General features: G+C 40.2%; 1 long non-coding RNA gene across 1 annotated transcript; it reads right to left on the bottom strand.

Moving 5' to 3' along the window:
• Positions 1 to 12461: 12461 nt before the first annotated feature.
• LOC134533556 (uncharacterized) lies at positions 12462 to 15839 on the bottom strand. The gene is made up of 2 exons (XR_010075331.1): positions 15620 to 15839; positions 12462 to 13375 (listed from the first exon to the last, which is right to left on the bottom strand). It is a non-coding gene; the product is annotated as an uncharacterized LOC134533556 (long non-coding RNA).
• Positions 15840 to 20727: the final 4888 nt, after the last annotated feature.

Below are 20727 nucleotides of genomic sequence, written 5' to 3'. Positions count from 1 at the left end.
GTGTAATACCAAAATTTCTGAACTACGTGTAATATAGATTATAAGTGAAACCCATGTATTTATAAGTATAGAATCGTTACCGTTCGAGAGTGGAAGGGAAAAGTGTAATGAGAAAAAATGCAATGTCCTGAACTTCTTGAAAAAGAAACATTTTCTCATGAAAGTAAACATGAAAAGAAGCCTAATGAATTAATATGAATTATTAATACTAAATTGTAACAGATTTACAATATCGACTGTCTGTTTGAATAGTAAACAACGAGACTGAGCTACTGTTCCAGATCATGGCCTAGTTGGTCTCGCACGTATACACGGCACCTGTAGCACTCGCAGAGCCCACGTCTGCGGATGTCGTGTTTCCCTGGCGCTGCAAGCACCACCGCGGGTGCGTGGAACGGGAAGCCTAAGATGTCCATCAAGTTCTGTCCCTGCCCGAACACGCCCGAATATTCACCTTCGGCCGACCTCGGGATTTGTTTTATTTTTGGGCAGGAAAAATGAATTCAAATATTAAAAGCGGTCGGTTAGGTTAGCTACATTAAAACACTATGGACGGTTGGTTAGGTTGGTATAGCTACATTAAAATAAACAGAGAAATATAAATAAATATAAATAAACCCGAGGTTGGCCTAAGGTGAATATTCGGGCGTGTTCGGGCAGGGACAGAACTTGATGTACATCTTAGGCTTCCTGCGTGGAACGTGCTCACCGCCTCGTCAGGGGTGTATCTGTGTTAGTGAGGCGGGGTGATAAGCGCGATGCTCGCTGGTATTTCTAGCGCAGTATAGCCTCTAAGCGCAAGTCTCTGAACTGGCCCGCAGTCTTCTCGTCGTCACAGGAAAACTGTGAAATTTGAGCGGCGACCGTAACATTATATGGCTGAGAAATGATGACAAAAGGGTAACGCAAGTCCCTTAAGTGCTTTCAAGTATCTGTTCTGGTTGTTTTACTCCTAAAAATTACTCTGAAAACACGCGTTTTAGCCATTTTAACTCTTCTAAAAATACAGTTTAAAAATTTAATCCGAAATCAAAAGTACTTTTCGGCCCTCAGCGAACTCTTAAACGCCTTTCGTAAGCAGACCCAACTCGGATATCTTGAGTGGTTTTAAAATCGCGTTGTTTTTCCTGAAGCTCTGCGCACCGCATGTGTGCCCGGGTAGGCGCGGGGCTTAATGAGGCAGCCGAGCGGGCAGAGGCGACGGGGGTAATTATGATTGGTGGGGCCGGCGCGCATTCCTGCCTGCGATTGGCCGCCGCGGGCTGCCCCGTCGCTCTCGCTTAATGGAACTGGGCCTGGGGTTCGCATCAATTATTGTCACTGACGGCGAGGGAAATCAACTGCAACCTCGTGAAACTGCAATCAACCGAGCGCGACAATTATTACATTCAACACGTACAGAACAAGTCATTATTCTAACGACCAACAACTTCATAGTGGTGGAATTTCATTATTATAATAATAATATACAGTTACCAACGTTTTTAGCTGTTTCAAATTTCATCGACATTTAATTATTTTTTTATTTCAATGAAATCAGTTTTGCGGTCGTTGTAGAGTTTAGTTTCGTTATATAATTTTGACATTCCAACAAAAATACTTTCTATATTATTTACAATGAAATCGTTTCAACTCCAGCTTCAAGCAGTTCAGAATGTAAGTTGTACTTATTTTCTTAAAAGTATATATATATATATATATATATATATATATATATATATATATATATATAGTCGATGATGAACCTGCAGCCAAAGTTTGTCAGTCGTATTCTCACTCGTTCTGCAGAGCTTACCTAAACGCACGCATTTCAGTAACTTGCCAAAGAGATGGATTGAAAAACCTCGTACTTAAAGGATAGGTACTCACTATTCCAACTTGATTGTGTGCGAAATAACCTAACGACTCATCGACAGCTAATTTATTAAAGTTGATCAGTCACAACTCCAAATAACGGGTATGTCGAGGATGGAGCATTTGGATGGAGCAATTTCTGGAAACCTTAAATAGAGACACGGAAATTTAGCGGATTCATCTGGATTCAGGGTATAAATAAAAATCGTAGCTGTACTCAACCCATGTTTGCTTTCCCATTGGTTGATATCGTAGAGACAACATTTTTATCCTTGTTAATTGGCACTAACCTGATTCGCTCACTTCTCTCCTAGCTGGACATCGTTGGCTCACGGTCGCAGAGGGGCGTGTCCAGATAACTGCGGTCCAATCACGAACACAGTGCGAGAGTGTTGATGTTAGTATTCTAACTTGCAACTAAATGTATGTGTGAAATGTTTCGTATCTATAACCATAAATAACCGATATCAGAATAACTGGACATGGTTTTGAACCTGCGTTCTGGAACGCGTGTCGAGTGTCTTACAGCTGCTTCATCTAATTCAATAGCTTCACATAATATTTCATCTAAACATGAACATGCAAGGATTCTTGCCTTGCTGACCTCTGTGATACATGGTTCTCTTTCAACATGTCTATGTGCATGAGCGCACTTTGCAGTAGTGAGTGAGGTTAATAAACCACGACAGCAGCCTCGATTACACTGGGATTGACTAAAACATTTTACACCGATATTGGTATTCTCTGCACGCTCCTAAAACTGCCTTGTGAGTCTCCAATATGAAACCCTTTGTTTTTCCCAGTGTCTTCCATCAGTTTGTTTGTGCATGATGATGACGGGAAAAGATGTCAGTTCCCGAAACGTCACAACTGTTTGTCTTAGGAAGACCATTGTGTTCGTCTGTGCATTCGTTGTGTTGTCCAGAGTGTCTGTTTCGTAGCTTTTTACAACTGTCTCGTTGTCAGCCCACTGTTTATCTGTGCTGTGATATTTTTACAGACTATTTTACTTCCACGGAATTCTCTCTGCGCTGTCTATATGTTTGACATTTGACATCAGCTGGTGGTCTGTGTTTGTGTATTCATTTTTCTTGTTCATTCTTGTAATTTCTCTGTGACATACAGTTAAAACCAGAAATGGCGTATTGCTATGAAATTTTTTTTAAATAATTACAACCCAAACTCGTAAAATAAAAACTATCCAAGACTATGTTTCAAAACCCATGCTTTACTAAAAACTTTTTTTTTCTTCTAAATAACATTGATATTCTGATATTTACACTCGCGGATCCAAAACCCTGTGTAATTTTAATATAGTAGTTATAATACAGTATTTAAGAAATTAAATTAAAACGTTGCAGTCTTCCATTAAATAAAAACAATCTGTATTTTATACTTAATGAAAAATATACGCACTTTTGATATAGGAAATTTTAAAATGTAAATATTACTACGAATAATAAATCTATACGAAAACTTTATGTGATTAAATTATTATTGCATCTTTTAAATTTCTGCATTGCTCAGTTTTGATTAGATCTACTATTTAATATTCTTTCCATATTTGGCATTTTTATTGGGACAAAGTGCTATGAAACTTATGAAATATATGATTAAGGTAAACAATTTTCTACGTGAGTATTCTGAGCGACGTGGTTGTGTGTAATTTAATGGACTAATATGCTGTTGAATTTGGTAGCATAAAGCAGTTGAATGTGCGTACCTCTTACGCGGCCTGGACCTTATGCTTCACACAGCAGCACCACATAGTTATGCCAGGTAGTTGAACACCTGCCATGAAAAGAAATCATGTTTAATGAACCAGCCGCACTCCTCCCTTCAGGGCATCTGAAAAGCGTAAACATCTTCTCGTTATTTGGTTTCTCATTTCTCATTAGAGACAGAAGAAACAAAACAAAAAAAAGGAAATAAAAACGTCAGCATTAATTGAGTTTTATTTTCTTCCTAATGCGTCGTTACTGCAGGTGTGTCTGTTGGCCGTTTCGTCGAAATCTACTAAGGGAGCATCTTTACAAGTACTTAGGTATTAATTGCCCGAGTTATTTTTCACGCGAACTCTCTCGCATGCACACGACCTCTCTCCCATGCACACGGCCTCTCTCCCATGCACACGACCTCTCTCCCATGCACACAACCTCTCTCCCAGACACACGACCTCTCTCCCATGCACACGACCTCTCTCCCATGCACACGACCTCCCTCCCATCCACATGACCTCTCTCCCATGCACACGACCTCTCTCCCAGACACACGACCTCTCTCCCAGACACACGACCTCTCTCCCATGCACACGACCTCTCTCCCATGCACACGACCTCCCTCCCATCCACACGACCTCTCTCCCATGCACACGACCTCTCTCCCATGCACACTGCCTCTCTCCCATGCACACGACCTCTCTCCCATGCACACAACCTCTCTCCCAGACACACGACCTCTCTCCCAGACACACGACCTCTCTCCCAGACACACGACCTCTCTCCCATGCACACGACCTCTCTCCCATGCACACGACCTCTCTCCCATGCACACGACCTCTCTCCCATGCACACGACCTCTCTCCCATGCACACGACCTCTCTCCCATGCACACGACCTCTCTCCCATGCACACGACCTCTCTCCCATGCACACGACCTCTCTCCAATGCACACGACCTCTCTCCCATGCACACGACCTCTCTCCCATCCACACGACCTCCCTCCCATCCACACGACCTCCCTCCCATCCACACGACCTCTCTCCCATGCACACGACCTCTCTCCCATGCACACTGCCTCTCTCCCATGCACACGACCTCTCTCCCATGCACACTGCCTCTCTCCCATGCACACTGCCTCTCTCCCATGCACACGACCTCTCTCCCATGCACACAATCTTTCTCCCATGCACACGACCTCTCTCCCATGCACACGACCTCTCTCCTATACACACGACCGTCCTATGTGCTGATGCGGATCGGCAGGTTTAAAAACCCGGCGGTAACATCTCGTGCAAGCGATCTGCTGTTACGGTAACAGTTAATTTCTCAGTCGTGTATCCAGCATCTCTAGTGAAGGTCCTTCAAGTTGTCCCACTAGTGACCCCACTTTGGTGGAGACGGGTAATGGTGCAGCAAGGGGCTAGGCGGCAGTAACCTCCTCTATGGCTTATTTTCTCACAGAAATAATGCAACTAATTACGCAGCTCAAAATGACAGATAAATGGTTTAATTTATGGCCACTAATTAGAGAGAAGCTTTCTCTTCAAACACATATAAGAACACGATTATAAGAAATGGTATTGTTATTCTCTATCTACATTTCACAATTGGCACTGTATACATAAAATTTTAAGAATTTGAAGATCAATAAGTTTCGCCTAGTAGCTTCAAAATGAATTTTAAAGAATTGTATATATATATATTTTAAAATGCCCCATCCCCCAACCCTGAATCTCCAAAAACAGGCCTATCATAAATACATTCTTATAGCTTATTTCGGCCCCCGAGGCTGCGCCCATGGATGTGAGTGGTGCGCGCTCTCAGCAGCAGCGGCCATCAGACTCGTGCATCGAGTGCCGCGTCCCCTCCACGCGCGAGGCGCCGAGGCTCTGGGTTGGGGACGCACCACAACGCCGAAATGCCAAATTGTCCAAAACACCGACAGCTAGAAAACTGTTGTGTACCACAACGCCACTATTACCACAACGTCGAAATACACTGACGCCGAAAAATGTCATTGCAGGACTGCCACAAAGGTTAGGTTAGACTAGGTTAGATTAGACTAGGTAAGGTTAGACTAGGTTAGGTTATATTACGCTAGGTTAGATTAGGTAAGGTTAGGTTTGATTGTGGTATTTCGGCGTTAAGGTACATTTAAGAAACACACACAAATTAATTCAGTTGTTATTTCGGCGTTGTGGTACACAGAAGTTTTCTATCTGTCGTCGTTGTGGTCAATTTTGACATTCGGCGTTAAGGTATTTCGACGTTGTGGTACCGACCCCTCTGAGTTTGATCCATGGGAACTCATCTTCTAATGTTACCAGCATTCTCCCGCGAGATGGTGCGCGATGCTTACATGCCCACGTGCCATATCTCTCAGCCCGCGGCCCTGCCCAGAGTCGACGTCTCTGAGCACTGTGTCACGCCACTTGTATGCTCAGTTCTGAGCACTGGGTACTCGCCAGCAGGTAAGCCTTGGGAGTAACATGGAGTGCTCATATTTATACCCGCCACTTTGTCAGCATGCATTATTTATTATCTTTGATAACACTGCTTTCAATGGAACTTAAGGGGCTTAAATTAAAAGACAAATGATTGTGTTGAAGGGAGTTACGATGTTCTTAATGAATGTTTTTCATGTACAATATCTTATTTTATAAGTAATAAGCTTCCAAGATATTTCCCACTGTAAAAAAACAACTAATTTAGCCTTTTATAATTTCACCCTTTTGGCGGTAAAATTAATAGGTACATTTCTATAAAATTTTAACCTTATGTTTATTATTTGTACCAGTTTATTACTTCCGGTTTAATTTTCTTTTGAGAATTTTTTTTATATTATAAAACCAATCATAACCATTTTACCCCCTCAAGGTTTAATTATTCAGTTTTTGTGTTAATCCAGCATATACGGTAAGTCTGTTCAAATTTCATTCAGATTGATTCAGTAGTGACGACTTTATAAAGAACTAGACATCCAAAATTTCACGTTAAAATTTGTACGATTAAACGCAGGCATGAAAAATGCTTTATTTTTGGTATCTATTTAAATTTAATATTCTATAATTGAAATTTTTATAACAACAAACCACCTATCAGCTATTTGGCCCGTTATAAAATTCAATAAAGTGGGTATAAAGTATTCAGATATATATATTCGTACATACAAGTAACATTTCCAATATTTTTTATAAGCCAGACCTGACACCACAATGTTAATTAATTTTACACTAACAGATGGATTCCTAAACTCTTCGTGCCTATTTGTGCTACGGAATGGCATGTTTTTTAAACAATCAAGCATTTTCTATTAAAAGTTCTAACGTCACACATTTGTGAATTTTTATCTAATATGTCTAAAGAATGTTAAAAGAAAATAAAGCTGTTATGCTTTTTAGCTCATGAATAATTATAATTTATTTCTGGAGTTGTGCTTAAACCGTCTACCGATACCTAGTAACATGCCTGTGACCATTTAGCCTCCACGATGAACCATTCCCGCTTGGGAAAAACGGTAATAAAATAAGCCCGCATGTAAACTTGCGTATATACAGAGTAAATAATATGTGTACTTTTTACAAGAAATATCCTTGGAAACTCAGTTGCCAACGATATCACTTGTAAAACTGCAAGGCTTAGCTTTATACCATTTGCAAATGGTAAAAGCTCTGCTTTGCAGTTTTACAAGCATCATCGTTGGAAACTGTGTTTCCGAGGATTTTCCTTCTAAAAAGTCCAAACATTTTTTTTTCAATGTACCACACCAAAAAGTGTGTACCGGCATAAAAAATATCTCGACAGTTCCTGCTACTGAAACGTGCGTGCTTGAAATTCCAACACACCGACACGCAATGTTGTTGTGATGTTGAACAAAGCTGTTGTGAAGAGGGTTTTGTGATAACGCAGTGGTTGTGACAATCGATGAGCTCTTAACAATGGAGCAGTGGTAACACGAATTTGCTGCAAAAACGGCTTGCGCGCTCTAATTACAAATCAGTCATCGCCCAAAATTAAAGAATATGGACAACAAATTAAATTTAAAACCATTTATAACGAGTATTTTACAGAATGATAACTTCCAATGTTAACTATGTTAACACCATCGTCGAATCATCTCTACTTGCGAAAATAGAAAACTGTTATTAAGATGGACAGAAAATAAATTTTAGACCTGGACGCTAACTGACATCATTTCATCCTGATGCGTCTTAGCCGCGAATTCGTAAGCGCAGTAATGAGTAGTTTCAATAATGCTAGTGAACAGCAAGAACATCATCGGAAGCCACATCTTCTTCTGAAATCCAGGATGAGACCTTTAGAGTTGGATGGGTATGTTGAAGCAATAGGTATTTGTTTTTTAAAAGCAAAGTTGAGTTGCATAAGATACACTCGTCTCGTAGCTATCATATTTGTCACGTGACTTGCTATGTTAGGACCAAAACATTTGTGGCCATGGGCGTAGATCCCTTGGGGGGGGGGGGGGCAGGCAGGTGGGCCCGGTGGTGTTTAACCCCCCTCCCCCCCCAAGAAATTTCTCAGTCTCTACGTGTCGCTGCTGTGTAAGCTAATTTACGAAAAAAAAATGTCGTTGTTTGAGTTTTCAGCCTGTTTTTCGAAGACCCCTTTTTGGTGACCTGTGGCGGTCCTAAACGTTTACTTTTTAGAGGCCATAATATTTGTGATAACCCTCTCCGAGGGTCTGGAGTATTGGGATAGTCCTCTACACAAAACATAACACTTCGAAACATTGTTTTTGAGACAGCCAGTAATTTAAATATCGACGATGGTTTTGATAATTGACTAAATTGATAAAAATACAACTAAATAAAGAGAACATTAAATTTGATATTTGGCGTTATTAACATTCGGATAAGTGACATTTACGTTACGTAAGCTAATTATAGACCTGAAAAATTCGTGTTCTTATTATTCGAAAGATTCTGGAATGCATACCATCGTACACACGAACTGCATCGTCGGCGGACCATCGGTAGTTCTGGCACGCCCCGAAGGACAAGAAACAAGCGACAGCATTAACAAAATCCAAATGACCCAATCACAAGCTATCTAGCCGGAAGGTAGACGTAGCAGCAGCCAGCAGACAATAGACACCCGCTTATTTGTGTGCAGCAGTGTTGAGTTCATTACAGAACCAGAAAGTCGTGCGAAAATTTCAGGTCTCTATATATAATGAATAGATACTACAACTGACTGACAGACACACTACATGACAGCTGCTAAAGTAATAACAGGGATCCTGCTGATCACGTGGTCTGGGCGGCTGCCTTGTACCTGTAACTGATTTCCTTTAATAACGTCTGCAAGGTACAAAAACACGCACCTTGGTGTTTTATCAGAAATCGCCTGAACCCGGAATACAAGAAGTAGTCGAAGCCTCTGGCCACGAAAAGCTTCAAAATGAAAAATCCGCGAGCTGTTTCCCGCAAGACACGCTAATTGCTTCTTTGCAACTTGTATACTTCACGATATTTAATTTCATTAATTTGTGCACTCGGGCAGTAGACTGTGAACTTGCAAGCTAGGTCTAGCGTGGACGAGATGTAAATGGATCCTTTCTTAGTTTTGAGTGTACATTGCACAAGCGCACAAATGTTTTATTATTTAATTAGGTTAAATTTAATTCATGTACTAACATTACTTAGAACATGTTTTTTTTTCTTCCGTGGAAAAAAATTGTAGTTTCAAGGGCCTTTTGGGTAAACTCTACAGTCCTGTACATTATCAGGGAAATGTCCCGTGCTCATTGGTTGCACACGTGAGAAATGTCTTATCATTCTTAACAAACGTGATTCGATTTATCTTTTGTTTACAGTTCCTTATTGGTTTGGAAACCTCCACGCAACCTTAGGCAATATACAGACGCATGCGAAAGGTAAATACGTTTGAAAATTATTTAATTTGGCACAAAATTAAACGGCGCAGATTTCCAGAGGCTATGCCCATTTGGGGTACCATCAGGGATTATGTACATAGTTATAAACTTCGACATATTATATAAAGACGTTATCACGCACGAATATTTCCCAGATTTTCTGGGTAGCAAAGTATCCTTGAAGCGCATAGGGCTACTTCATCATAGGACTACAGCGCTCATGGCACGTAATGTGCAGCATGGTGAAGGATGAAGCCTTGAAGTCGACCAATGGGCACTTAAAAAAGGCTTCATTATGAACAGAACAGCTGTATTTAGCCCGGAGCTAACGGTGGCTCCACATGTTGGTGATTAATGACCGCTTCTGTTTTTTTCATTCTCCCTTGCTGCTGTCATTCCATCCTTGTAGTTCAGATTATTGCTTACGTTCGATGTTTCAAAGAGTTTTATCGTCTCAGAGACGCAAATCTGTAGGATTCACTAAGGTCTTTGAATATATTGTCACGTGCACCTAGCCGGTGCCACCGCCATTTCAGTCACGATCCACCTTCAGAGGGGGGGGGGGGCGAGAATCGTAGCTCTTTACATAGAAACAACTCGCTTGGCATCAACTAGTCTTAACTTCATAAAATACTTTACTGTACCTAGGATCATAGGTTCGTCATCCCGTACAGGATGTCTGGTGAGAGCTGAACTAAGGAGATTTTGCAAAATAACATAATACTTAATTAAAATTATTTTATTCTTAAAGTCAAATACTCAACATCATTTTAAAGAACATTTAAATAGCAGGATTACAATTTAAAACAATAATCTCTTTACTTCCTTAACGATTGAACGACCTTACAAGAGAGAGAATGAGAGAACTTCACTAAACACTTCCCTAGTCCTTCCGAATACCTCAAATCATAATTAATACTTAAAATTAAAACAAAGATAAGTCCATACTCACATTTTCCGAAAAGCCTTTCTTGATCGATTACTTTAAAAAAATAACGTAGGGGCCTCTCCTGCCCTTGAAATCCCGAACGAACATTACATTTTAAAAACTATGACGCGTGACCCCTGACGAGGGCCATAGCCTCCGCCCGAAAGCTTGACGACTACATTATGACCTAACTTAAATTAAACGACTCGTGGCCTCTGGCGTCGACCATAGCTTCCGCCCGAAAGCTTGAATTCCTACATCACGAACGAACTAACAACTCGTGACCACAGGTGAGACGCATAGCCTCCGCCTGAGTGAGCCTGAATTCCTACATCACGAACGAACTAACAACTCGTGACCACAGGTGAGACGCATAGCCTCCGCCTGAGTGAGCCTGAATTCCTACATCACGAACGAACTAACAACTCGTGGCCACAGGTGAGACGCATAGCCTCCGCCTGAGTGAGCCCCGAGTCACCACTCACTTGCGCTTAAATTCGCGCGCCCTGCCGCGCCTACCATAACAAAAGCTCGTTATTGAAGTCAAATTTACTAAACAACTAACTAGAACATCTGGGAAGACTACCCCCCCTCTACCCCAATGTGCAGGCCACACCGCGCGGCTTGTTACGACAGCGCGCCCCAGTAACTGCGGCCCGTGGCTGCGCCAGCGCGCGGCCAAACAAACAAACAAAATTCTGCAAGCCCGCAGCGCGCCGCGCCGGCCCCGTGCCCCAATTACATGGTCACGCCACTTGCGCTGACGAGTGAACAGAGCAGCCAGCCCAGAGTCCCGTCAGTAAAGTCCCTAAATTTGATTTCAACAACCCTGCAAAATTTCAACCCGCGACATAACCCTCCCCTCACAGAGCTCGAGCCCCATCGAGCTACCTCAAAATTACAAATTGTCTTTTTCCATTAAACCATAACTATAAATTCCTCATTTCACAAAAATAATAATTTTCTTAGTTCCTTGCTGTCTGAACATACATCTAGATTCTGCATAAGATTTATTTTAAAACAACAAGTATTCATAAAATTAAATGTAAAACTTTTATCTGGTTTGTTCTCACAGGAACCTTCAGAGGCTCGAGTTCTCAATTCTAAAATAAATTGTTCTGTTAGTGAAGCTCTCTTTACAAATTAAATTACTGTTCTTAGTTTCTCAGTATTCGTTAAACAATGTGCAAATTCTTGATAATTATTATTATTTTTTTTTCAGTTTCCGTTTATTACCATACTTCTTTCGTTCTTCAAAAAAAATTAAGTGTCCTTACAGTGTTTCAATTAATTAAACTCTTATCTCGTGAAGGTTGGTGCAACTCCTCGAAGTCAGTGTTGTCGAGAAGAGTAGCTCCCTGGGCTGGCCATCAGCAAACACCACTCAACTCCAACAGCTACTGGACTGGCTTCCAGGGCAGCTCACAACTTCTCCCCACATCTGCTTCGGAGTTGTGCCATCCTCATCACGAACAGATTACAATTCTGAAACATCATCAACAGGCATTACCATCACGCCTGACAAATACAAAACTAACTACTAAACTGCAATCGATGGGCAAGGATGCAAACACACAAAAAAATAAAATTAATTAATTCAACTGCTAACATAAAGTATCCCACCCTTAGCATAATCTAATCAGGCAAATAATTTGATAGGAAAAACTTAAGGAAGGGAAACATGACCTCCAATGATTTTCCCTAACTCTTGAGTCTTGATCTTCTCTATACAGCAAATAGTCCCCACGAAGTAACTGGGTTGAAGGTCAGTTCACATGACCCACCCATAACCTCTTCTACTCTTCTTTTCTTCTGGGGGCAACCACAATGCCCACCAATCTCTCTCCATGGTGCCGAACCAGCTATCCCATGAGAGTAAACAACGTAGTCAATAGAAGCGCAGAGGGGAAACACCAATCTCTGGCTTGTCGAGTCATAAAACTGCTTTATCTTCTTCTTCTTCTGAGTAAAAATATCTGACTAACCTTGCTTCTATTCTTCCAAACAGTAAAAGTTCATCAGGTATCTTCATGAAAGAAACATTCTAACTAATAATTCTTCATTTTTCTTCTTCTTTATTTCTGTTAGTTGTAATAGAAGGCCATGTTAGGGAGGTTATAGGGAAAAAGAGTGGCCAATTCCCACCCCATCACCCACCTAGATCATGACTAATTAACTTTTAAACTTTCTATTTCAAACAAATAAAAAAAAACATTTTTTTTTATTCAAACTTTTAAACTATAATTACTTTTACTTCATAACCTCAAAAGCTAATCAATAATTCTAAATGAAATTGTGATTTACTGCATCCTTGTTCCATCCGATCTGTTTGTTTATAACCTTTCTTGTAAAGTATAAAATTTTCAAACATTACTAATTCAAAAAAAAAATTAAATTCTGGTGTCCTTTGAGTTACAATTAACTTTACTATTTCTTAGCTTGAAATAATTTAAGTTTTCAGAACTATTTCATTGTCTAATTCACAACACCTAAAAATCAACTCAAAACAACAAATCATCAAAATCAATAAGATCATCTGACCTACCTATCAGTACTGTGAACTTGAACTGTTCGTACACATTTATAATAAGCTATTGTATTTAAATTCCAACCTAAATAAGGTTTAAAAAAAACTACTAATCCCTCTGTAAATTAAGAAAATTAACTTTAAAAATTAAACTTAAGGTATTAGTTCTTTTTGACAGCTACCACAACTCACTAGTTCCATTACATTACTATAACCTAAAAAGTTCTGTAAATAATGTTTATAACAAAAAAAAACTCCAGTTACTGTCTTCCATAAAAAAAATAAAACTTTACATGACCTTATTAATCTCCACTTGTAAGTCCATGGCTGCCAGCTTTCTCTTCTCTTGAATCTTCAGTCTTGGCTCTTGTTTCAGTGATCTTGTATCTTGTCTCTCGAACTCTTGTCATCTTGTAAACTGGACTGCTGCTCAGCTCATCTTAAGGAATCTGTAACAGTTTCAAAAATACATGTTAATTTAAATTACATAATTCCTGTTCTTTGGTCCTAAAAAAAAAATTGTATTATTAGTACACATTACCCTGAAACAACATTATTATTCATTGTTTATTACTTAAAAAAAATGCTTTACCATAAAATCCTTTTTTGTTCTTTTCATTAGGCCTATTTATTTTCCTTCTTCTTAATTAAATTCTGCTTCAAATGTTAATCCTAACTTAAGACCTACCATCTATTTATTATTCATTACCTACATTATTTATGTTACCCTAAAATTCCCATAAGTTTCTAATACTTCCTATCAAAGACATTCTCTCTAAAAAAAAAATTTACTTGTGACTCTTAACTTAACAAACTTAAAAAAAACTTTTACACTAGACTTAACTTATTATTCATTCTTAGTTACTAAATTTCTATTTGTAAACTTTAGTACTTACAAACAAAAACTGCCTATTTCTCTCTACCTCTTAATCTCTTTCAATTATTACAATAATAATGTTACCTTGCATCTTTAAACTTTCTTCTTTTCAATTAAATTAGACATCTCATAACAATAAAAATTCTGCCTATACTCTTCTTATGGGTGTACAACCCAACAACAAAATTTCAAATTCTCAAGTTTCCTTATATTTAAATTATGCAATGCACATAACCTCTGTGGTGCCTGTACCCTTTTAGGCCTACCACCTTCTCCTCTCACAGCATGACAACTCTTATTCCTCGGGGTCTGTATTCACTGTTACAAATCAAATATCTCAAAAAAATTAAAAACAAATTTATTATTTTAAGAAAACAAAAATTTACATTGAATTTACTATGGAGCCTGGAAATCTTAATGTCTCACAGCAGCTAACATGACTAAATCCCATGGAACCCCAGGTTTACATAACCTGTGCCCAAAAATTTAAGCATACCAGGCTTTCTCTGCACTGGTTTTACAGCATCACACACTATTTAGGGCCCCTGATCTGCCATCAGTCCCAAGGAGTTTTCCCACAACCCCTCTCTACACAAGCGCCTACCGCATTCCTCTCAATTGGCTATCGGTTTTACGGCATTCTTTTGGGATCCGACCATCAAGTTAGGGCTAATCGAACACTAAACCTCCATACTTCCAAACTAATGTAAATCAATTAAATTTTCTCTGTAAATTCTAAAAATCAAAAAAAATTATTCCAACATGCCAAAGAAACTTCCAAAAAAAATTCATAATCTTATCTTCAAACCATTAAAATAAAAATAAATAGATTACTCTGTTTTCTCCTTAATAACTGTAAACTGTCAACAAATATCATGTCGTAAATTTTAACTATGCTTACTGACTCTTAATCATAAAATCTCATTTGTCCTAATTAATAAACAACCGATTTCCTTAAAATCTCACTGTATCTCTCACACTCAAACTTCACTGGCTGAATATCTCAATAAATTCAAAAACAATTATCTAAACTCTTAAAGAAACTCCTCCCCAATTATTCAAATTACTTCACCTTATTTTATTTCATTACTTAAAACACCTTACTCAAAAAAAATTAATTAATTATCTAGCTATCTTCCATTATTATTTATTTACCGAACAAAACTTTCTCCTAAATTAATTTAGTAAAATTCAATTTCACATTAGGCAAGTACACTAACTCTCTACAGCAATGTTTCTCATTTCCCTCCTTCCTAACTGAATCCAATCTTACTTAACCTCCAGGGAATTTACCTCACAAAATAACCAAAAATTTCACTGTAGTGCCTATCTGCTATAGGCCCACTACACAGCAAGGGATTCTAACCCCACCAACAAACTTCATTGAAATGGTACCCTATCCCATACAGGATAGCCACTTCGGTACTACCATGGGGAACTCCTGCCCCAAACTACTCACAACTCTCAGGATTCTCCTGACCCTTAATTCACGTAGATAGCCCATCTCCTATGGGTCTGTTCTACAATCCCTACTTCCCAGGGACACAACACCTCACCTTAGGGTCCCTCGCCCTAAAGAAAACATTAATTTTGTCTCTCTGTTCCCTTGGAGTAAATTCCCTCTACACACAAAAACTATCCTTCCCACTTTTCTCAATGCTTATCGATTTTATAGTGTACCTCCTTAATAATGTTTACAAATCCCAAAAAAATATTTTTAAAACCGAGGTAGAATTTAACTAACAAAAACATAAACAACTTACAACGAAACACTTCTAGCCTATACATCATACACTTCTTAAATTAAATTACTTACATACTGAAAGTTCCTCTTCTCCTAAAACACACTTAAATTTAAATTTATTTAACCAATAGTCTATTTTCTTATCGCTAAGTTACCGTACAGCTGATCAAAACAAGGTCACGGCCTGTCCACGTCTCCGTATGAGCCCGTGACGTCACCGAATTCCATCAGGTGCGCCAACCCTCGCTTGCGGTTCCTCCGTTCTCCGCTAGGTCTCAGCACCTCCCCGTCACGTGTTCACTCTGCCACGTCCACTGACGTGTCGTTCTGAAACAACTCTCAACATTTTTCTAATTAAAACAAAACATCACTATAAATTCTATAACTCTCTTTTACATAAACTCTCGTTTTCTCTTTAATTCCTTTCTAACGTTTATCCTTCCCTCGACTGATTTAATTCGTACGTCTCGTCTCCTACGCGCACGAAAACAAAACAAACTTCTCTTGAAAATAATTCCTATTTACGACAAAAAACTTTATTTTAAATTATAATTCTCTTAACCTACAATCTTAAAATGAACTTCAATTAAATTAAACCACTTGCATTATCTCTAATAAGCATTTAACTTATAACGTATTCTCCTCACGTAATAATCCCCGATATAAATCTACAATAAATTCAACGACTTAAAACAACTTATCACTATAAACTTTATCCTTACAAGTATCCTCAAATAAACATCTGTTACGTCAAAAAAAAAATCTCAAAGACTTCCTCCACTATAGACTAAAATTCCGTAATCCTCTCCTCAAGTAAACTCTTAGTAACCTGCTATCAGAAGCTGAAACTAACTTAATAATAAACATAAAAATCTACCTCTCTCTCTCTCCAGAAATAGAACCTACCCGGCGCCTCCACCATTTCTGTCACGTGCACCTAGCCGGTGCCACCGCCATTTCAGTCACGATCCACCTTCAGAGGGGGGGGGGGGCGAGAATCGTAGCTCTTTACATAGAAACAACTCGCTTGGCATCAACTAGTCTTAACTTCATAAAATACTTTACTGTACCTAGGATCATAGGTTCGTCATCCCGTACAGGATGTCTGGTGAGAGCTGAACTAAGGAGATTTTGCAAAATAACATAATACTTAATTAAAATTATTTTATTCTTAAAGTCAAATACTCAACATCATTTTAAAGAACATTTAAATAGCAGGATTACAATTTAAAACAATAATCTCTTTACTTCCTTAACGATTGAACGACCTTACAAGAGAGAGAATGAGAGAACTTCACTAAACACTTCCCTAGTCCTTCCGAATACCTCAAATCATAATTAATACTTAAAATTAAAACAAAGATAAGTCCATACTCACATTTTCCGAAAAGCCTTTCTTGATCGATTACTTTAAAAAAATAACGTAGGGGCCTCTCCTGCCCTTGAAATCCCGAACGAACATTACATTTTAAAAACTATGACGCGTGACCCCTGACGAGGGCCATAGCCTCCGCCCGAAAGCTTGACGACTACATTATGACCTAACTTAAATTAAACGACTCGTGGCCTCTGGCGTCGACCATAGCTTCCGCCCGAAAGCTTGAATTCCTACATCACGAACGAACTAACAACTCGTGACCACAGGTGAGACGCATAGCCTCCGCCTGAGTGAGCCTGAATTCCTACATCACGAACGAACTAACAACTCGTGGCCACAGGTGAGACGCATAGCCTCCGCCTGAGTGAGCCCCGAGTCACCACTCACTTGCGCTTAAATTCGCGCGCCCTGCCGCGCCTACCATAACAAAAGCTCGTTATTGAAGTCAAATTTACTAAACAACTAACTAGAACATCTGGGAAGACTACCCCCCCTCTACCCCAATGTGCAGGCCACACCGCGCGGCTTGTTACGACAGCGCGCCCCAGTAACTGCGGCCCGTGGCTGCGCCAGCGCGCGGCCAAACAAACAAACAAAATTCTGCAAGCCCGCAGCGCGCCGCGCCGGCCCCGTGCCCCAATTACATGGTCACGCCACTTGCGCTGACGAGTGAACAGAGCAGCCAGCCCAGAGTCCCGTCAGTAAAGTCCCTAAATTTGATTTCAACAACCCTGCAAAATTTCAACCCGCGACAATATATACTGTATAGAAGTCGCGAGTGGATAGGATTTACTCTACGTTTTTCAGAAGCGTATGATGAGCAGCTTGGGAACTTCACCGCTGCAGTGCGCTGCCGTAACGCCCTGTATCGTCTTAGTTGTTATTTACACGTTAGAGCGCAGCCCCGTCGCCCGCTGTCATTCCCCGCACCCCCCATCAATCATTCACTGCAGCTCAAGGTCGTTCAACTGGAGGGGGAAGGGGTGTTTGAAGAGTTCGACACTTGTCCGCTAGGGACCACCACAAGTCGATGCCCTAGAGATGGTGGCGATTGCGGCGGTGAATTAACCAACTACCTCAAAACCGTATTAGAAATTTTAACCTGGGCTGGCGACTTCTATACAGTATATATATTCAAAGCTAAGGTGGCCTGCGGGGAAGAAGGGGGGGGGGGGGGTGGAAGAGGCCCTAGTGTTTTGCGCGTGGGTGTAGCCGACACAGGTCATCTCTGGATAGGGTTCTATTATGTAGGATAATGCTCGTATTTTAGTCAAAATATTAATACAATGAGAGAAAACTTTAAAATATACAGAAAGATTTCCATAAAAAAATAGTTTCGACTTTTACGTTTATCATGTTCGCAGGCTTTCACGGCCATTGTCTGAAGTAGCTCGGCTTCTGGGTTGTAGCCGCGTCCTTGGCGAATAATTCACCGACGTTCCGGTCGAAAATGGTGGGATAACTTGTAAGAACCTCAGTGGGTAACTGCTCCCTGGCGATGGCGACTGCAATGTCGATCGAAACGTCGGTGAATTATTCGCCAAGGACGCTGCTACAACCCAGAAGGCAATCTACCTTTTTTACGTTTATTAGTTCAGTTTCACAGCTAAGACTCTGCAAGTGCAAGCGGGCCCTTCCAGTGAGGTCCGTGGCGACTGTGGAGGTGTGCTCGGTACAATAACGCCGAAAACCATAACGCCGAAATCTCAAATTGACCACAACGCCGACAGCTATAAAACTGCTGTGTGCCACAACGCCGAATTACCACAAAGCCGAAATACATTAACCCCGAAAAATGTCATGGCAGGACTGCCACAAAGGTTAGGTTAGGTAAGGTTAGCATACAAATTCATTCAGTTGTTTTTAATTTTGCTCCTGTGGCTCCCCCTCCCCGCAGCAACATTTTTCGGCGTTACTGTATTTCGGCGTTGTGGTACACAGCAGTTTTCTAGCTGTCGGCGTTTCGGTCAATTTGGCATTCGGCGTTGTGGTATTCGGCGTTATCGTACGCTCGGCGTTGTGGTAACAACCCTCCTCGCCCCGCGGCGGAGAGGTGTTGGCACACCTGGAGGGACGGTCTGGTGCCACGTTGCCACATTCCCGCGCGGGCCGCGGGGGTAGGAGGCCATTTGCATCATAACGGCGCGGCGTGATGCAATCGCGTGTGAAACAGGAAGCAGTTGACCCACGGCGGCCGAGGGAGTTTCACTTCCGGCGCTCGGCCGACTTGCCCCCCCCCCTTCTCCCCCACCCCACTTAGGGGCGGGCGGTTTTCTGCTCGAACGGCTACCCTCACGTGACCCAGCCCCGAGCTGCCCCGCGGTTAAGTGCGCTGTTTGGAAACCAGCGCTTTGTTCCTTGTGCCTGAGCGATCTGTATCCTTCCGCGGCGCGATGAGGGGCTGATCGTGCCGGAGCGTGGTTTGGACCCCCCCCCCCCCCCCCCCTTCTCAAGACACAACATTTCCCCGAGTCATCAGGGGGGGGGGGGGTCTGTGAGTGACTGGGACGTCTCGCACGAGATGAGTCCGCGATAGTTGACTGCCACAAGTCCCGTTTTCTACACGCTGGTAGTATACGCTGAACGAGAACCAAATAAATCAAAGAAAACAACTTTTCAGTTTTAAAGGAAATGCTCCTGGCTACCACGTGACATTACCCCACCTTCTATCGTATATATTTGTGCATATTATTTTTTGAAGAAAATTTTTAAAAGGGTTTGAGTTCAGACAGCAGCGTTCACGTCTACTGTCAAAGTAGTGGCGTTAATTTTTTTTTTAAATTGTCACCACCATTGGGCAAGGTGAATTTCTAGAAGATTCCGTGTCGACCACAAAACGTCATATTTTTTTCAAAGTAAATAAAAGAATCGCCTGCTATTCCCAAAGAAAAGACTCGTAAATATCACTTAAATTATGCAAACTAGTAGAAAAATATGGATGAACAACAGAAAGGACGGGCTTAATATGAGTTTGGACTCAAAAAAAAAATAAAACAATTTAAACGTGCCTTAAAATGGCAAATCGGATAAAAAATAAAATGTCTAGCTTTGTTTAAAATATTTCTTCAGAAATGTTAATATTTTATTTCATCAAGTAATTATTACTACAAGTTTTAAGTTTCATTGTAATCCTGGGTTTAAATTTCAGTGATTAATGCAGTATCTTGAACCTATTTCATAGAAATGACATTTAGGTCTGACGTAGAAATTAAATGTTTATCAAGTGATACCATATTTCCGTCAGAACGTTCACTCATTTGTGTAATAGGTGTATTATACGGTAAATAAGTTAACACCTATTTTGAACAAAATGTTTTTTTATTTAATTGGGTGAATTTTTATTTTCCAAACTAGGTCTACATCAAGGCAATAATGATCATTAAAGTTACGTGTAAAAAATAACAGATCAAATTGCAAATAATTTATTGTTGGGGTGTGTAGTGAAAATTATTCGTCACAATAGCAGATACCTTAATGTATTATTATCGAAAACTCTCAAAATTAATTTGCCACAAACAGTCACCTGCTAGCGATTCTGTTGGCTTGGTGTGATGGCCTTATTAATTCTTATGTTCCTAATACAGATTATGTATATGTAATCATTTACCATCTGCTAGTCACATTGAAATATTTTTAATAAAATATTTTATAATTGTTTTGTTTGAATACTCAATATTAAATTTAATATATGTAATGAAATTCCAGCTGATAGTAATCTTCAGAAAAAATAAATAAAGCTTTCATTTACTTATACATTAAATACAGCTTAAACCCGCAAAAAAGCTTTTCATTCATAGATGAA

This window comes from Bacillus rossius, chromosome 6 (assembly GCF_032445375.1).
Source record: "Bacillus rossius redtenbacheri isolate Brsri chromosome 6, Brsri_v3, whole genome shotgun sequence".
Classification (NCBI taxonomy): Eukaryota; Metazoa; Arthropoda; class Insecta; order Phasmatodea; family Bacillidae; genus Bacillus; species Bacillus rossius.
Note: the sequence above shows the minus strand (reverse complement) of the source record. Positions and strands in the feature narration are given on the sequence as shown.